The sequence below is a fragment of the Cervus canadensis genome, chromosome 1 (assembly GCF_019320065.1).
Source record: "Cervus canadensis isolate Bull #8, Minnesota chromosome 1, ASM1932006v1, whole genome shotgun sequence".
Classification (NCBI taxonomy): Eukaryota; Metazoa; Chordata; class Mammalia; order Artiodactyla; family Cervidae; genus Cervus; species Cervus canadensis.
Genome location: NC_057386.1, coordinates 2,633,643 through 2,654,145, shown reverse-complemented (window position 1 = coordinate 2,654,145; position 20,503 = coordinate 2,633,643). Strand labels below are relative to the sequence as shown.

Below are 20,503 nucleotides of genomic sequence, written 5' to 3'. Positions count from 1 at the left end.
TCCAAGCCAGGCTTCAGCAATACATGAACTGTGAATTTCCAGATGTTCAAGCTGGTTTTAGAAAAGGCAGAGGAACCAGAGATCAAATTGCCAACATTCGCTGGATCATCGAAAAAGCAAGAGAGTTCCAGAAAAACATCTATTTCTGCTTTGTTTACTATGCCAAAGCTTTTCACTGTGTGGATCACAATAAACTGTGGAAAATTCTTAAAGAGATGGGAATACTAGACCATCTAACCTATCTCTTGAGAAACCTGTGTGCAGGTCAGGAAGCAACAGTTAGAACTGGACATGGAACAACAGACTGGCTCCACATAGGAAAAGGAGTACGTCAAGGCTATATATTGTCACCCTGCTTATTTAACTTATATGCAGAGTACATCATGAGAAACGCTGGGCTGGAAGAAACACAAGCTGGAATCAAGATTGCCAGGAGAAATATCAATATTCTCAGATATGCAGATGACACCACCCTTATGGCAGAAAATGAAGAAGAACTAAAAGGCCTCTTGATGAAAGTGAAAGAAGAGAGTGAAAAAGTTGGCTTAAAGCTCAGCATTCAGAAAAGTAAGGTCTTGGCTTCTGGTCCCATCACTTCATGGGAAATAGATGGGGAAACAGTGGAAACAGTGTCAGACTTTATTTTCTTGGGCTCCAAAATCACTGCAGATGGTGATTACAGCCACAAAGTTAAAAGATGCTTACTCCTTGGAAGGAAAGTTATGACCAACTTAGATAGCATATTTAAAAGTAGAGACATTACTTTGCCAACAAAGGTCTGTCTAGTCAAGGTTAAGGTTTTTCCAGTAGTCGTGTATGGATGTGAGAGTTGGACCGTGAAGAAAGCTGAGTGCCGAAGAATTGATGCTTTTGAACTGTAGCATTGGAGAAGACTCTTGAGAGTCCCTTGGACAGCAGGGAGATCCAACCAGTCCATCCTAAAGAAGATAAGTCCTGGGTGTTCATTGGAAGGACTGATGCTGAAACTGAAACTCCAATACTTTGACCACCTCATGCGAAGAGTTGACTCATTGGAAAAGACGCTAATGCTGGGAAGGATTGGGTGCAGAAGGAGAAGGGGACAATAGAGGATGAGATGGCTGGATGGCATCACCGACTCAATGGACATGGGTTTGGGTAGACTCCAGAAGTTGGTGATGGACAGGGAGGCTTGGCGTGCTTCAATTCATGGGGTCACAAACAGGCGGACACGACTAAGCGACTGAACTGAATTGAACTGATTCATTTTAGGTGCACGGCAAAGTGAGTCAGATACGTGTATCTTTCTTTACATTCTTTTCCCCTATAGATTGTATTGGGAACCTATACTGAATAATGAGTAGATATATATACTGTATAATATGCTATACCATTATCTACTTCACATATAGCACTGTGTTTATGTCAATATGAATCTCCTAATTTATTTCCCCACCTCTTTCACCTTTGTTTTTCACATTGCTGTTCAGTCACTCAGTCGTGTTCAACTCCTTGCGACCCCATGGACTCCAGTACGGTAGGCTTCCCTGTCCTTCACTATCTCCCAGAGTTTGCTTAAACTCATGTCCATTGAGATGGTGATGCCATGCAACCATCTCATCCTCTGTCATCCCCTTCTCCTCCCGCCCTCAATCTTTCCCAGCATCAGGGTCTTTTCAAATGAGTCAGTTCTTTGCATCAGGTGGTCAAAGTGTTGGAGTTTCAGCTTCAGCATCAGTCTTTCCAATGAGTATTCAAGACTGATTTCCTTTAGGATGGACTGGTTGGATCTCCTTGCAGTCCAATGGACTCTCAAGAGTCTTCTCCAACACCACAGTTCAAAAGCATCAATTCTTCAGTGCTCAGCTTTCTTTATAGTCTAACTCTCACGTAGATACATTGACTACTGGAAAAACCATAGCTTTGATTTGATGGACCTTTGTTAGCAAAGTGACATCTCTGCCTTCTAACGTGCTGTCTAGGTTTGTCATATCTTTTTTCCCAAGGAGCTTCTTCAGTTCAGTTCAGTTCAGTCAATCAGTCGTGTCTGACTCTTTTTGACCCCATGGAGCTTTCTACATGTTTCTAAATCGGTAACTCTATTTCCGTTTTGTACAGAGTTTGCCTAGCTCTGTGGTGTAGACTGCGACCCTGGCTAATGCCCAGTTGCTGATGGGATGTATCAGAGTCGGGGGAGGGGTGAGATATATCAGAGAGGAGGGAGGGGGGAGATGTATCGGAGCCAGGGGGAGTGATGGGATGTATCAGATCAAGGGGGGAGGGATGGGATGTATCAGAGCAGGGGCGCTAAGGCAGTGCACACCGGCTCCTGGGCACTGACAAGGGCTGGCTCCATCAGAGCCCTGGGTCATAAGCTTTGTCTTAGGATTTCCTCAAGGTCCTAATTGCTCGTCTCTAAGCTTCTCTTTTAAAATATGATGTATCTTAAATCACAGTTACTGAGATGTTATTTGGCAAGTCCAGAGTCTGCTCAGATTCCACTAAAAATTCCACTTCGAAGATCCAATTTCATCAAAATTCAACTTCACAGCTACTGGGAATGAGGATAGGGAGGCAGAGAAAGACAAAGTCCCAGAAGAAAACCTTGAACTTCTAATATTTGGGTCAGAAAAAAAAAAAAGTTAGTCAGTGTCTGTATCGGAAATAGAATTGGGCAAAGCTGATATATATTAAATTATATATGTATCACTAAACAATTATTAGATACCACTAAGTCTTAATCAAAGTTGTCATTTTCTTAAATGGGATGAAAAACTGAATTTTAAATGGCTAGCTTGTTAAGAGGGAGAGTACAAAAAGTGATTTAAAGTTTTAACTGTTTTTTATCTGAAGTAAGTCAGAGAAGGAGAAATACCATATGATATCCCTTAGATGGGGAATCTAAAAGTAAATGATACAGATAGACTTATTTATAAAGGAGAATCAGAGACTTAGAGAAAAAACGTATGATCGCAGGGGGCAGAGGATAAGGGCAGGAGGAAGGGATAGTTAGGGAATGGGGATGGACATGGACTCGCTGCTCTATTTAAAGTGGATGACCAGCAAGGACCTGCTGCCCAGCACAGGGAACTCTGCTCAATGTTCTGTGGCAGCCTGGACAGGAGAGGAGTTTGGGGAGAATGGAAAAATGTATCTGTATGGCTGAGTCCCTTCGTTGTTCACCTGAAACTATTACATCATTGTTAATCAGCTATGCTCCAATATAAAACAAAAAAAATTATTTTCAAAAGAAAAGCAAGCAAATTTTCCTTTCCACCAAAAAAAAAAAAAAAGTTTTAACTGTTTCCCTATAATTCAGTAAGCCTTTATGAAGTCCTTATCAAGAATTAAGAAAACTCTATAAATATTTAACTTAAAATTCTGCAGATGAATAGACTTCTTTTCATGTGGATCCTTCCTCCCTCTTGGGCAGACATCTACCTTCTTTAAAGCTGTGCTTGGGACCGTTCTTTATGGAACCCACACTGCAGGAGTTACTTGTGAGTCAGTCCTTCACAAGGGGGTAATTTACACCCTTCTTCTGTTCATCCTGAAGGCAACTGGTGGAAACAGTCTCTTAACACAGAATAGGAGTTGGCAGGAAAAGTCAAAGTGTTTATTTGGCTCGATGGCCAGCTCTAGGATGGGGGAAGTATGAGACAGAGCTGGAGTGGTGAACTGCATCTGGCAAGTCAGGTCCAAGAATTTCAATTATTCTCAGGCAGGACTCTAGGGCTTTGATCAGGGGAGTAAGACAATCTGATTAGAATTTAAGAGCGTGGGTTCTGGCAGCAGTGGTGAGAATGGATTGGCCAGACAGCAGATAGGGAGGAAAGTGAGGAAGATACTATTTTCTTGGGCTCCAAAATCACTGTGGACAGTGACTGCAGCCATGAAATTAAAAGACACTTGTTTCTTGGAAAAAAAAGCTATGACAAACCTAGGTAGTATATTAAAAAGCAGAGACGCCAGTTTGCAGATAAAGATCTGCATAGTCAAAGCTGTGGGTTTTCCAGTAGTCACATATGGATGTGAGATTTGGACCACAAAGAAGACTGAGCACCAAAGAATTCATCTTTCAAATCGTGGTGCTGGAGAAGACTCTTGAGAGTCCCTTGGACTGCAAGGAGATCCAACCAGTCGATCCTAAAGGAAATCAACAATGAATATTTATTGGAAGGGCTGATGCTAAAGCTGAAGCTCCAGTACTTTGGCCACCTGATGTGAAGAGCCAACTCATTGGAAAAGACCCTGATGCTGGGAAAGATTGAGGGCAGAAGGAGAAGGGGACGACAGAGGATGAGATGGTTGGATGGCATCACTGACTCAATGGATATGAGTTTGAGCAAACTCTGGGAGATAGAGGAGGACAGGCAAGCCTGGTGTGATGCAGTCCATGGGGTCACAAAGAGTCAGATATAACTTAGCAATTGAACAAAACCACAACAAGGGGAAGAAGCAAAGGCAACAGACTCGAGAGCGACTTGGGGATCTGAATCCCCAAGAATCAGAAGTTTTTCGGGGAGGGAGAGGGAAAAGAAAGAGGAATTGCTCAGAGAAGCGAGGGGTTGGGAGAGAGTCAAGGAAGATCTCAAAGGAAAGGTGGGTATGGTTGCAATCAGGTCTGCAGGGTGGATGGCAAGAAGCTGGTGACTTTATTTCCTGGCTCCATAAGGGGATGGACAGTGGGTACAGAAGACAGGATCTGAGATTTAAAGAGGATGGAAAATATTTGAAACCGTCAGTGTAGGGAAGTTAGAAACTACGTTTTTGCAGCTCTGTGTTGAGGGCTCATCCTTGGGAATGTTTTGTCAGGAATCTGACATGTTTTCACCTGGTAGCCTTTTAGGAAGCTACAGAATGTGCTGTAAAAACACGTCATGTTTAGAAAAAGTTGCTTCCCTAGTGGTTCAGAAGGTAAAGAATCCACCTGCAAAGTTGCATCAGTATATCTAATTCACTGTCTTTCTTTTATTGTGGGAAAACTGAATTGGAAAATTGCATTGATAAAAGAAAAGCAATTTGTAACCATCCTGACTGATACAACAAATACAGGGATGTCCACTAAAAAAGCAAATAAACAATCTGGTTGCAAATGGGCGTTTAGAAACCCTGCCACACATGCTCCTGCTTGGGACCCCCTCTCCCCTGTAATGACCTGCGCCTCTAGTTTTCAGCGACATTCACCAAGAAAAACCAGTGCTTTGGGATTGAAGAATTTTAACAAGGTAACTCATTCCAGCCTGGGTTTCCAGATTGACCACTAAATGGACTTTATGACAAAAACAGTGAACTTCCCACAAATGCTTGTTCCGAAAACATCTGTTAGGCAGCAGCCCCCCCACCCCCAAACAAGCCCCTGACATCAGTGAGGGGAATGGGAGCATACAGGCAATTTGACGCGTCCTGGTGTGGAACTCTGAAATTTAGTCGGGGAACAAACCCCAGTGAGGTCATGTCTCGTTCAGGATTAAATGGCTAACTCCAATTCTGTGATCATATTAAGAAAAATGCATGTAAAATGCCCAGGAATTTTTCCTTTGTTTGATTCAGAAATTAAACTTGCACACACGTCATGTCTGCAAAAGGAGCGTTTCCCCATGTCAGATGCTTTCTCTGACTGTCATAGGACGCAAAAGAAAAGAAAGAACACGCTACCTTCTACAGCCGGCTGGGTTGTGTACCTCACCACACCTCTGGAGTTACGCCTTTTGAATGTAGATTTGCCTATACTCCAAAAAGGCAAGTTAGCAAAACAGAAATGGAGATACAGACATAGAAAACAAATATATGGATACTGAGAGGAAAAGAGGGGAATTGGGAGATTGGGATTGACATATATACACTATTGATCAAATCTATGGTTTTTCCAGTCATCATGGACAGATTATGAGAGTTGGACAATAAAGAAGGCTGAGTGCAGAAGTGATGCTTTTACACTGTGCTGGAGAAGAGTCTTGAGAGTCGTTTGCACAGCAAGGAGATCAAACCAGTCCATCCTAAAGGAAATCAACCCTGACTATTCATTGGAAGGACTACTGCTGAAACTTCAATACTTTGGCCAGCCAATGTGAAGAGCTGACTCCTTGGGAAAGGACCCTGATGCTGGGAAAGAGTGAAGGCAGGAGAAGAAGGGGGCAGCAGAGGACGAGCTGGTTAGATAGCATCACTGACTCAGTGGGCGTGAATTTGAGCAAACCCCGGGAGATAGTGAAGGACAAGGAGACCTGGCACGCTGCAGCCCGTGGGGCCACAGAGAGTCAGACGCGACTTAGTGCCTGAAAACAAAAACAACCACATAAAATCCATGACGGATGAGAACATCCCATGTAGCACCAGGAACTCTACTTAAGGCACCGAAGTGACCAGATTAGGAAGGAAGTCCGAAAGGGTGGGGTTATACGTACATGTAAGGCTGATTCATTCTGCTGGGCAGCAGAAACTAACGCAGCACTGTAAATCAACTACAGTCCAACAAAAATTACTCACAAATAAAAACGGCAAGTTTACATCCACGAAGCCTTAACCAAGTTGCTAGCTATTAACTGCTCAATCTGCACAGGTCATTGAAAGCCTTGAGGTTAAACAGAGCCCTGCCTCCCTAACCCCAAATCATCCCCCCAAATTACTGACATCTACTCAGTAGAGCAAGTAGACAGCAACTGATTTACGAAGACAATTGCCTTTCTTCTCCATATGACATAATGCTTAATTGTTAGGTATCCATGCTTGCCTGATGGCTAACACAATCTGGAAAACTAGCCAGTTACCAGCAATTTATAAATCTTTGCTCCAGATGTTCTGTGCTGTCACATCAGATTAAAAAAGGATTGTTCCTTTGGAAATATGAGCCACTGTTTTGATTAATAGGGTCTTCCCTGATAGCTCAACTGGTAAAGAATCCGCCTGCAGTGCAGGAGACCCAGGTTCGATTCCTGGGTCGGGAAGATCCCCTGGAGAAGGGAATGGCAACCCACCCCAGGCTTCCAGCCTGGAAAATTCCCCAGACTGAACAGTAGCCCATGGGGTTGAAAAGAGTCGGACACGACTGAGGGACTTTTATGTGTTGCGTTTATGTGGGCTGTGTTGTGTTCAGCCACTTGAGTCGCGTCTGACTCTTTGTGACCCCGTGGACTGTGGCCCGCCAGGCTCCTCTGTTCCTGGGATTCTCCAGGCAAGAATCCTGGAGTGGGCTGCCACTTCCTGCTCCAGGAGTTCTTCCTGGCCCAGGGATCCAACCCACATTTCTTGTGGCTCCTGCACTGGCAGCTGGACTCTTTACCACCACACCGCCTGGAAAGCCCTCTGTACGTGTGCTACATGCAGATGAGTGCTAAGACTTTGGTCGAAGCTTTACAGAGATTGGTTCCCTGCTTAAGCAACCCGTAAGACAGGTACTAACATCACTAACAATTTTTAAACAAGACTTAACCATACCGATCGACTTTCCCAAAGAATAGACGATTCTTACTATGAATAAAAGTTAACAGAAGGATTAGAACTGAAGCCTTCTAAAAATTCAAAGATCATGCACTTCTCAGTTAATAAAGGCAAAAGAGACCACCTCAGAGAAATATTAAACTTAAATATTTAAATATTAAACTTAAATTAAATATTAAATTTAAATTAAAATTAAAGTCATCACAAGTGAAGTCATTTCACAATGAAAATGACCCCCAGTCAGACTGTGTGCAGGAAGCACATGGAGCGACAGCTTTACTGCAATGACCTGGAAAGAGAACTATGAGAAATGCCGAATTATCATCCATCTGAACCAGGTCAGAGGAGTCTTGACTCAAGTTTGAACCAGTTCCAACAGTCCGTCCGGCTTTTAAAATTACTGGCACTCCACGGAATGTCCAGTGGCCCTAAGCGATTATCTAATCTTGGGCAGGGCTCATCCTGTCCTTTAAAGGTTTGGCTTCCCAGTTGACACAGTGGTAAAGTAATCTACCTGCCAATGCAGGAGATGCAGGTTCAGTCTCTGGGTGGGGAAGATTCTCCTGGAGAAGGACATGGCAGCCCACTCCAGGACTCTTGCCTGGAGAATCCCACGGACAGAGGAGCCTGGTGGGCTATAGTCCATAGGGTCGCAAAGAGTTGGACATGACTTAGCAGCCAAACAACAACAACATATAGAAATAATAATAAATATTGTAGAAATAAAGATGAGATGAGAACAAGCAGGGGCTGTCATTCACAGTTTGCTTTAGCAAGCTAGTCTGTGACCATCACTAAAGTTTGGCAGAGACTCAAATGGAGGCAGAAGAATGGGAAAGAATTACAGCTTAAAACAAACAAACAAAAAACAGTTTCAGGTACGGTCTGATCCAGGACTGTGTGCTTGAGAAGCTGAAATCAGGCTAACTAATATGAGATGTCTTCTGTGATGAGCAGGCACATTTTGCTTCCTCTGGTTGGTTCTAAGTTAGAAGTACCAGAAAAAATTGGGGATGTTGGAAGTCAATGACCAATTCTTGACCACTGCGGATCCATTGCTACAAAAATGTGTTTTTCAGGACTGTTTCCTACAGAACTCAGTGGTCTAGAGGTGTTTTGTTGTATATGATATTGGCCTTCGTTTGTATACTCAACCTCTCAAAACAATCAGTACAACCTGGTGATAAATGAAATGTGGGAAAACCACTTTACACATATGTGTTTCATGAAACTGTAGCTTCCATACAATACTTAGAGCTGCTATTGTTGCCCTGAAAAAGAAGGACCAAACAACAGGGTTGGCCAAAATATTTGAGCCCGTTTTTCCCGGCAGACACTCTGTGAAGTTTACTTCTATATTCATTTTGATCCCACCCCAACAAGTCTTAAGTAAATGCAAATGTTACTTTTTTTTTTTTAGGCTAGGAAGTCTGGAAAATACAGAGGGAGCTTCAGAACAGAGGGCAGCTGTCGGGACCACGAGAAAAGTTATGGAAGAAAATCTGAGTCATGAGTTACTGCGTCAAGACCCGAATCCCAATTTTCTTCATGTTTACGGGATAACTACTTCGGAGAACACTTCATACCTTCCACCTTTCCTTAACCCACAGTTAAATGTTCCTTTTATGTTCCCTTTTCTTTCCTCTTTGTGAAATGTATTTTTCCACGTTGTTTATGAACAGTATTAATGTTACCTACTTACTGATGATTAATCTAATGTCAATAGTCACGGCAAACCTTCAGAGTGATGAGAGTCAGAACACTTAACAGCAGAAAAACAAATGCTTCCACCTCATACCAGCTTACCATTCCATACTGGCCAACATCAGCTAAATGTATAACAGTAGGAAGAATCTAGAAAAAGAAAGTAAAACCACTCTTCATTTTATTGTGTTTCTCTTCTCATTTCTGGGGCTTCCCTGGTGGCTCAGTGGTAAAGAACCCTCCTGCCGATGCAGGAGACACAGGTTCCATCCCTGGGTCAGGAATAGCCCCCGGAGGAGGAAATGGCAACCCACTCCAGTATTCTTGCCTGGAGAATCCAATGGACAGAGGAGACTGGCGGGCTACAGTCCAGGAGATCACAAAGAGCCAGACACGACTGAGCAACTAGACAGCAACTCTTTTCTGAGGAAAGTCTGGAGCCTCTCATTTCTTTCTGTCATCATCTTTTATGGACTGAAGTGTGACCTCCCAAAAAGATATTCTGAAGTTCTAGCCTCTGGTACCTGTCAATAATAGCACCTGATTTGGAACCAGAGTCTTCACAGACGTAATCGAGTGAAGATGAGGTCATTAGAGTCGGCCCTCACCTGGTGTGAAAGCTGTCCTTCAAAGAAGGACCACACGCAGAGCGAAGAATCCTGGGAAGCCGTGAAGATGGAGACAGAGATGCGGCCACAAGTCCAGGAACGCCCGGGGCTACCAGGAGCTGGACGCGGGAAGGGAGGAGCTTCCTGCAGGGCTTTGGAAGGAGGGTGGCCTTGATTTTAGACTTCCGGCCTTCGGAGCTGTGAGAGAATACATTTCTGTTGTGTTAAGCCGCCCAGCTAACGGAGTCTCTGGAAGCTAATCAACAGCCACACTTGGATTTGAAAGCGTATCCTACGTCCTTTAGGACTTTCTCCATCTGTCTCTTCCTCTCTGAGGAATCTGCTACTACCTTTCAATCTTTGCATACTGTTAGGCTAGTAAATTCAATTATTTCAAACCAGCTGCTTGACATATATCAAAATTTTTTGTTTTTCTCCAGATATGCCATTCTGGACATTAAACTTACTCTTAGGTTGTAACATATCACATTATCAAGAAGTGACAGAAATCTTTAAAAGTTGCTGTTCAGTTTTACATGGTACCTTCCTGGGGGTAAATCTGCTTATATAGTTTTATCACATAAATCTGAATATACAAGCTAAAGGGAGCAAGAACGTATTTGGAAGATGTGCTTTAAGTTATTTTGTTCCCATATGGAAACTGAGACTCATAACACAATAAAAACTAAATTAAAAAAAAATGAATATCCCTCTACGGTTTACACAAATGTGCTTTTAAATAGGTGTTTTCAAAGTTTTCATTTGTAATGCAGACCACATTTTAGACCTTCTGGTCTAAAAAACACCTCATTTTCTGGTCCATAAATGAGGTTCTGCTTAAACAGGATAAGTAACCACCCCTCCCACTTGGTCTAAGTTAACCTCCCCGCCCTGCCCAGATCATCATAATACCTGATCTTGTAATAGATGCACCAGAAAGTCTCAAAATAAATGTATTACCGGAGAGGGTAAAATAAGGGAAAAGTCACTCTTCATGGAGGAGGGGGTCAGGGTGGTTCTGAGCCACCAGGGAAGCCCTTTATATCAAGGAGTAAATCCTAAATATTCATTGGAAGGACTGATGTTGAAGCTGAAACTCCAATTCGTTGGCCACCTGATACGAAGAGCTGACTCATTTGAAAAGACCCTGATGCTGGGAAGGATTGAAGGCAGGAGGAGATTGAGCCACTGAACTGAAATCCTATTATATATAATTCCTAGTTAGTTAGTGTTAAGTCTTTCAGTCATGTCTGACTCTTCTCGACCCCATGGACTGTATAGCCCGCCAGGCTCCTCGGTCCACGGGGATTTTCCAGGCAAGAATACCAGAGTGGGTTGCCATTTCCTCCTCCAGGGGATCCTCCCAACCCAGGGATCGAACCCAGGTCTCCATTATGACAGACGAATTCTTTATCATCTGAGCCTCCAGGGAAACCCAATAAGCCTAACTTTTTATTCTTCGCCCCAAAGAAGTAAATGCCATTCCTCAGCCCCACCCCTCACCCCTTTTACTGGGTTCTAGGTGGTCACGATGAGACAGGTTGAGACCCGGCACCTGGAACCCTTTGCTGCAGTGCCTGGGCAGGAACACACATCTCCTGGAGCAACAGATACAAACTATAAAGGGTTACAAATGATCGAGTGCACGCAGAGTTGGGGCAAATTATGAACAAGTTACAAAAAGACTGAATAGAAAACAGCTGTCACTTCTGAGGTGTTGGAAGGAAAAGCAGGGTACTACACACGATCCCTACACACAGCCCCAGGAAGGAGATGGGCTAAGCCACCCTTCCCCCTGACCCGCCCCCATTAAGGGGCCAGCTTGCTCCCCCACAGAGATGGAGCAAGGTCACCTTACCCACCCGATCCTGCTGCAGCGTCACCCCTCTGTAAAGCCTCCCTGGAATTCCTCCTGTTAATTCCTACTGATTAAAGAGTTCAAAAGGTTGATAACAAGTAGGCTACTTGCAAATTTATGATTTATAAGACATGATGCCAGTCCATAGGAAGTTAGTAAGCAGTTCCGAAGACAAGATGTAACAAACAGGAAATAATCACTTAAGTTGTAATTTTATTTCAGCTACGTTTCCACAGTCAACTGAGTGGGACTTGATCACAGAGGATGGTGGGTAAGCAGAAGAGAGGATGGAAAGCAGCATGAATTCGGCAGGAGCTCCTTGTTGGTTCATTTCGGTTGGAAGGGCGTCCTGTACATGGGGGAGGTAAGTGACTTCAATTGTGTCCGACTCTTTTGCAACCGCGAACCAGGCTCCTCCGTCCATGGGATTTCCCAGGCAAGAACACTGGAGAGGGTTGTCATTTCCTCCTCCAGGGGATCTTCCTGACTCAGGGATGGGGTCCATGTATCCGGCCTTGGCAGACGGATTCTGTACCACTGAGCCACCAGGGGAAAGTGGACTTGGTTCTAACTCTGAGACAGCTGTTTACATAAGAGGGAGGGGACATACAGACTCCAGATGAGAAGAAATAACACCGCATTTTTGTCAAGTGAAAAAGCGAAATGGTGGCAGCGAGGCCCAAGACATGAGTTTGGATCCCAAATGGCAAAACTTCCACCTGCCCGGCTAAGGACTAAGTCTTTTTTCAGTGGCCATAAACCTGCTAAGCAGTATTTCTGAACAAGGTTTCGGTTACATTTCTGGCCATCGAGGCAAACGAAATGGAGGACATGTCCATTTTTCAGATTCTCTGTTTGACAAATTTAGCAAAATTGCATGGTACCTTATACATTCCTGGTCACTTAGGTAGGTAAACTGCAGATCATTGAAGAGAGACTAAAGAATTTGATCATTCACAGTGAGAACTATGGACTTTTTTATGTATCTTCAACAGACGAATAGGCTAAATGAACCCAATGAATTAAACTCAGTGTGAACGACGGTGTGTATCTAAATGAGGTCCATAATTCAGCCCAGAAAAGAAAAGTACCTGGGAAAATAAATTCCAAAGGTTTCCACTGGCCTCAGTTACCCACTACTGTGTCCATTTTACCCAGCCAGAGTGTAACAAAGATGATCTGTTTTCCACTAGCTGGAGGTTTGTGAGAAAGCATGTAGTGTTTTGCGGTAAACTTTCTCCCTTATCATAGAGCTTTCAAGCCTGCAGCATTTTCTTTCAAGGGGAAAATAAAAAACCCAGAACAATTACCCCCATTCAATTATAAAATCACCATCATCAGCCTTTTTACCACTGACCCTTTGGACAGAAGCAGAATCAGCAGGATCTGCCTGGATCCAGTCGCCCTGCTTCACCAGCACAAATACTTTGGCAGATAAGTATGTGATTAAATTCAAGGTGGAGCCTAAAAAAATAAACGCTTGAGCACATGACGGAACAGCTTTCCTGCTGTGCAAAGAGGCTGCTGAGACCGGACCGAAGTGGACCCTTCCAGTCCCGCCAGAGCTCTTGGCTTAACGCTTCCCCGGGATGTCAGCTCTAGACCTTGGAGGGTGGAGACAGTTACTGCCAAGATTAGACAGTGCTAAGAATATCACATTCTGCCTTTATCTTGAGTGTGATACAACTATTAGTTATAGTCAGAGTTAGTCAGAGCTGTGTGTTCTCTGTAAATATTGAAGTAACTAGCTTTTAATGTCTTATCTACATATAGGTTTGGTAAACAGAGATGTGGGTAACCTTCTGGCAAAATGTTACACTTGGTGGCAAGTCCAGTTACAGCTCAATATTTTCCCTTCTTCCTAGTGAAGTTAGTTTATGTATCAGCGTCCCCTCTGATTATAAACTACCGCAACACCTTAGTAACATAAAGTGGCTTTTTTCCCCTCACAGTCTCCTCCCAGTCAAAAATCCCAACTTCAGGAACTATGGGAGCAAACAGACAAAAACAAACAGACAAACAAAAACCATGGCTTTCAGTGGTCGTTTCTCTTCCAGCTTCAGGAATCTGGGTGTCCGGAGCGTTCAGTGAAAGCAGGCATAAGGTCTTATTGCTGGCGGCTAAAATTTATGCAAGGTTCTTAGTTCCATCTAGACACGAAAATTTAGGTGGCCAAATGATATGGCTTAAACACTCAATTCCTGGTACAGAACACTTCTGAGGTCTTTAACAAGTGTGCTCCACTATTGCGGGTCCATGAAGAGGACAGAGGACTACAGAAGAGCAACTTTCATACATTTTGGTAGACACAAGGCTATCATTTTTCATCATGGAGTTTTCAAATTGAATTTGTAGTTTATTTTAAACTGAAGACTTTGAGGATTTCTCTGGTAGTTCAGAGGTTAAGACTCCACACTCCCGGTGCAGGGGGCCTGGGTTTGATCCCTGGTCAGCAAGCTAGATCCCATAGGCAGCAACTAAGAGGTCACATGCTGCAGCTAAAAATCCTGCCTGCTGCAACTAAGGCCTGGTGCAGCCAAATAAATAAATGTTTTTAAAAATGGTGTAGCATAGTGATTCAGCAAACATGTATATATGTGTGTTTATGCATATACATGATTCATAATGATTTCTATATGATTCAGCAAATATTAATAGATATGTATATGTACATATGTATGCATATGTGATTCAGCAAACATATGTGCTTATTCACTCAGACATGTCTGATTCTTTGCAACCCTATGGACTGTAGCCCAACAGGCTCCTCTGTCCATGGGGATTCTCCAGGCAAGAATGCAGGAGTGGGCTGCCATTTCCTCCTCTAGAAGATTGTCTGGATCAAATCTGGGTCTCCTGTGTTGCAGGCAGATTCTTTACCATCTGAGCTACCAGGGATTCAGCAAATATATATATATACGTATTCAGCAAATACTTATTTAAAAAACTGAAGATTTTTCACTTACTGAACCATATTAAGATCTATACATTTTAAGTAATTCAAGAACATGGAACTAAAATTGGCCATTGGGCAAAGGTATGATGACAGACTGCCAGAATCCCATGAACAAACAACTGATAAAACGCTGGTGACAAAGACAGAGATCATGCCTCCCCCCTGAGCTTTTACTAAAGTCCCAAGTAGGGAAAAAAAGCACTTGACTTCATTTGATTTCATTTCATGGCAGCCACTAATCACTTCAAATACAGCCACAAAGGACCATCCAGTTTATTGATAAATTAGAAGTGGTCCTGTCTTCCAGGCTTAGAAATAATGCGACATCCAACAGAGGCTGCTCTCACAGAGGACCAAAGTCATTAGATGAGTCATTCATAGAGTGAACCTTTTTAATGAAACCCAGTCCCCTGGGAAGGTCAGCATTTCTACAGCGCCTGTCTGCTGTGTGTTGGCTTCGTGTTCATTCCCCCAGTCTCATAAGGGCCTCTGTGGTGGCTCAGACAGCAAAGAATCTGCCTGCAATGCGGGAGACCTGGGTTCCACCCCTGGGTCAGGAAGATCCCCTGGAAGAGAAATTGGCAACCCTCTCTAGTATTCTCACCTGGAGAATCCTGCAGACAGAGGAGCCTGGTGGGCTACAGTCCATGAGATCCCAAGGAGGCGGACACGACTGCGTGACTGACACATGGACACACACAAACCCTGAAGAGCGGGGTGGCTCAGCCATCACTGACAGTTTAAAGAGAAATGCAAGTCTGACGGCGGTGAGGTGCCCTGGCCCAAATATTCTGCTGACTTCCAAACTTGACTGTGGGTGTGAATCACCTGGAGGCTTTGTTAGGTGCACTGGGCTCCCTCCCCAGAGCCGATGGGGACGGGCTGGGACCTTGAGCTGCAGTGCTCGCTCCCGGATGCACGTCTCCTCCAGCAACAAAATATAAGAAACTGTACGGGACTAAAACCAACAGTGCGCGTGGGCAGTGAGGGCAGAGTCTGGACTGCAGGGATACAAAGAGACCAAAAGCCCCAGCTGACCCCTCTGAAGACCCAGGCGCAAAACCTTGAGTGTCTCCTGCACACAGCACCACTTACTGGGCTGGGCAAAACACCTAAACCCCCCTCTAACTTGACCCCTGGACACACGCCTACCCATCACCTCAAATAAGGGACCAGCTCATCGCCCTCCCACCTCAGGGAGCAAGTGTGCAAGGGTACCTGTTGTTTGTTCTCACCCCCTCCTGCCGCAGGAGGGACCCCGATAAAGCCTCGCCTGAACTTCCTGTCCAGCCTCAATTTCCATTGACTCAGGGGGCCAAGAACCCTGGCTGCTGACAGACTGAGCTGAGATGGAGCCAGAGAGTTTGCATCTTTTACAAGCTCTGTTTCACTGATGCTTCTGAACTGTGATGCTGGAGAAGACTCTTGAAAGTCCCTTGGACTGCAAGGAGATCCAACCAGTCTATCCTAAAGGAGATCAGTGCTAATATTCACTGCAAGGACTGAGGCTGAAGCCAAAGCTCCAGTAATATTGCCACCTGATGCAAGGAGCTGACTCATTGGAAAAGACCCTGATGCTGGGAAAGTTTGAAGGCGGGCGGAGAAGGGAGCAACAGAGACTGAGATGGTTAGGTGGCATCACTGACTCAATGGACATGAGTCTGAGCAAGCTCTGGGAGATGGTGGAGGACAGGGAAGCCTGGCGTGCTGCAGTCTATGGGTTCACAAAGAGTCAGCTACTGAAAAAACAACAGCAAACAAGAAGTTTTCACCTGACTTGAGCTCTATTAGAGCCAGTCCACACATTGAGAACCTCAAGCCTAACTCACAAAAGGCATCAGGTGCAGAATCTGGATTAAAACCAAGGTCTGTCTGATTCTACAGTACAAACTGCCCACTGAGAAGGTACCTGTCATCCTCAAGACTTCTCTCCTGCAGAGATGGAGGAGAAGGAGGAAACACGTGGTACTCGAGAGAGACATGGATACAGAGGTGACACCCTGGGAGGTGGGTTGCCTTGTCTGCCTTGTATCACTTGACTGGCCTGATCCTTAATGTTTCCACCGCTATCCTTAAGAATGCTACTACTAATGGTACTCAGCCATAAAAAGGAAGGCATCTGAGCCAGTTCTGATGACATGGATGAACCGTGAGTGTATTATACAAAGTCAAAAAGAGAAAAACAAATTTCTTATATCAAAGCATACATATGGAAGCCAGAAAGATGGCACTGATGAGCCTATTTGCAGGCCAGCAGTGGAGATGCAGACACAGAGAAGACACTGGAGGACGCAGTGGGGGAAGGAGAGCTTGGGCAGACTGAGAGGCGCGTGGAAGCACGTACGCTAACATACGTGAAACAGACAGCCGGGGGATTTGCTCTCTAGCGGAGGGAGCTCAACTAGGTGCTCTCTGCCCACCTAGATGTGTTGGAGGTGGGACGGAGGTTCAAGACGGAGGAGACACGTGTATCCCTCTGGCTGACTCATGTTGATGTATGGAAGGAGCCAACACAATCTTGTAAAGCAATTATCCTCCAATTAAAACTAAATATTTTTTTAATAATGTCAAAAAAAAAAAAAGAATTCTGCTACTTTATTCTCACTGATCTCGCAGAGTTGTTTTGAAGATAAAACGTGATCATTGTTGTAAATGAATTGTCTAAACGTTGGCGTGCTACCGCAGATCTTTTTGTTAATTTTGTTAGGAATCCAATCAGGAAAAGAGTAAAAACAAACAAAACAAGAAAAACAAAAAGATGCAAGTGAAGGATCTGGTCTTTAGTTTAAAAGCTGCGACTACGTAAAAGGAAATGCCATGCACAAGAAAGAGGTTTATTGGAAGTTTTAGGAACTCAGGATCTTTAAGATGAGTGCGCTAACGTCTTGAGGGTTGGGCAGCTGCCAACTGTGTCCAATAGTGGGTTTTTTTTTTTTTTTTTTTCAACTTAAAACGTGAACATCCTATTTCTTCAAGAGACATTCTTATGATGAATCCCAGAAAATGATTAATTATTGGAGGTGCTAGTGGTAAAGAACCTGCCTGCCAATGCCAGATACATAAGAGACCCAGGTCGGGAAGATCCCCTGGAGAAGGGCGTGGCAACCCACCCCAGGATTCTTGCCTGGGGAGCCCCGTGGACAGAGGAGCCTGGCGGGTTGCAGTCCATGGGGTCACAAAGAGTCCGACACGACTGAATCGACTTAGCACAGGGCAAGCTACTTTCCAGTAGCACAGCACATTTTCCTGTAATTATTTTTGAATAGTAAAAATGTAATGCTAACAGCTTTCTTTAAAATATTTTTTTTTTCATTCAGAGAATACTGAAATATTTTACTGTTAAAAACACAAGTCCATTATGCTGATCCTTGTCTCTATCAGCTGCTCTTTCTCAAAATATAAATTTGAGCTCACCTGTAATAAATGGAAGAACCAATGAAATACAGGACTTGCTTTGCAGTGAGTAGTTAACACAGGTGACTTCATATCACTGTTATTCTTAATTATTGCATTGGCCGAAAATTTCATTTGGATATTTCTGTAATATACTGTGGGAAAATCCCAAACAAACTTTATGGCCAATGCAATAATTTTAATGCAAGAGTGAAAACTAAGGCAGCTTCTACTTTTTACATGAAAACTCCCATTGGAAATATTTGCATACCATGAGCAGTAACTTCTAACTATTGAAGTTAATGTTCACTGACAAAAAGAAAGGGGTCTATTTTACACTGAATAATTAGAGACTTTAAACTGTAAACTAAGAAATCTATCAAGGCCCACTGGGCTCTACTTTTATTTACGTTTTTTCCCCCTCAAACAAATGACCTGTTTGGTATTAGTTCAATATTTGGTATTAAAGCCTACAGATTTCCATTTGTCATTAGGAACATAAAGAACGACTGTATTTTTCCCCATCAATGAAATATTACTTTCCTTAGATTGGATATTATACTTGCTCAGTGGAGTGAAATCCGTATTGATTTATGGTGCTAAAATTCGGTTTGTGTTTATTAACTTTTGATGAAAATAACAAATCCATGTGATGGTGCGCCTGGGGTTCTGCCCGTTAAACAGGGTACAGATATTTTCTGCTCTGTTTCTGATTCGTCGTTTTTTTATCCTTTGAATGTCTTTGATAGAGAAAGTACAATTTAATGCTTGGCGTGCAAAATAGAATTCTTCAAAGAAACCGATAAACAGAGAGCAGAGAACAGGGTTCGGAGGGCAGCGTTTGATTCTGTTGTTTCAATGCCTGCACATTTCTCAGGCTTTCACTCTGAGTGGTGTGCAAAGGTTTCTAGAATGTTGGGTGAACAATCCAAATTACGTGTTAATGTTATTTAGCATTCCTAGTAATCACACAGATACGAATTTGTGGAGAATTGAGGTTCTTTAGCGCACGTGGATTAGTGGTTAAAAACACATCCTATAGAGAAAGAAAGGCTGCCTGGTCCGAAGTCAGCTATTCCATTTACTACTAATAGCTGTGTGACCTTAGGGACATTTCGTGGCCTCTCTGGGCCCCTGCGTTCTCTGTAAAAATGAGCTTTCGCACGAGGGTAGAAGGGTGAATGCTTGTAAAGACCTTAGAACAATGCACACACATAGTTAACACCCTGTGTTTTTATAGTTAAATAAAAATCAGTGAGTAAAGTGAATTAACTCTTTTAGCTTAACCGTAGAAGTTATCACAGCATTGTAAAGGAACTATACTCCAAGAAAAATTTTCAAAGACATATATATATACCAATATTAGTACATATAAAACAGATAATCAACAAGGGCTTACTGTGGAGCAAGGGGGGTCTACTCAACGTTCTGTAATAACCTGCACAGGAAAAGAACCCAAAGATGAAGGGATATGTGTATAAGCGAACCAAATTCTGTACACCTACAGCAGACACAACATTGCCCTTAAATTAATAAAAAATTAAAAACAGAGAAGAAAAGAAAGCGGTGAGTAAATTGAAAATCCCATTTCCGCTGTGAAAGGACACGTGCTCCCCTGCTGTCGGCCGGCGAAACGTCATGTAAGTTTCTCCACATGCTTTCGTGCCCTCTTTGGAAAACTCAGCAGAAACATCCACTTTCCCTGGCTTTGGTAACAGAACACTTGGGCTGTGGACACAAACCCTTCCGAGAACGGATGAGGCCATCTGCTCTCATGATACAGAGAAAACACGAAGTCTTCGTCAAACACCAGATCCAGCCTACTAGACAGCATGGAAGGAGGGACACAGGCCGAAGGTTAAGCTGAAAGAGTATATCAGACATAATCTGATCAGACAGTAGAGAAAACCCATTTCGGATGGTGATAAACAGGTGGTTTTTATGACATAATTTGGGCACAGCATTTTGATAGGCTTAACTATTTCCCATTCAGTGCTTTTTTTCCTTTATCATCCATGGTCAAGCAATTTTGCCACCAGTCAAGGCGTTTCTTTTATTTATTTAGTCAGTTGTTTACTTTAGGCGGCACTGGGTCTCCGGTGCCCCGAGTGGGCTTTTTCTGGCCGCAGGAAGCGGGCCCCCTCCCGTGGGCCAGCACAGACCCCAGGGCTCGGGGGTTTCAGCAGTCGTGGAGCGCAGGCTTAGCTGCCCTTCGGCACGTGGGACTGTCCCAGACCAGGGGTCAAACCCGTGTCCCCTGTGTTGACAGGCAGATGCTTAACCCCTGGACCACCATGGAAGTTCAAGGAATTTCTTAATTTTAATAGCTCTGGGTTTTCCGCCCCCCTCAGGTTAAAAGAGGAGCAAGTCATACTTGAGCAAGACAAACCTCATTCCTGTGGGAAAATGATCGGTGCCAGAAACGAGCAAGCATCATGATGAGAAGGAAGAGGTCTGGGTCAGTGTGGGGACGGGGCTGCTGACCATTTAGCACCACCGTTCACCCAGATGAAATAAGATGGAGATGAGAGGATCTCAGGGAATACCATTTGTAATATTATTTGT

At 43.7% G+C, this 20,503-nt stretch overlaps 1 protein-coding gene across 2 annotated transcripts in view; it reads right to left on the bottom strand.

The window, feature by feature from the left end:
• The window catches only part of KCNJ16 (potassium inwardly rectifying channel subfamily J member 16), a 61,941-nt gene that overhangs the window by 31,230 nt on the left and 10,208 nt on the right, over nt 1-20,503 (bottom strand). The window contains exon 2 of one of the 2 annotated variants that reach the window (XM_043450151.1): nt 9,732-9,929. The exons of the other annotated variant lie outside the window; for it this stretch is intronic. The gene's annotated coding sequence lies outside the window, so the exon portion shown is untranslated. The remainder of the gene's footprint in view (nt 1-9,731; nt 9,930-20,503) is intronic. 2 annotated transcript variants of the gene reach the window in all.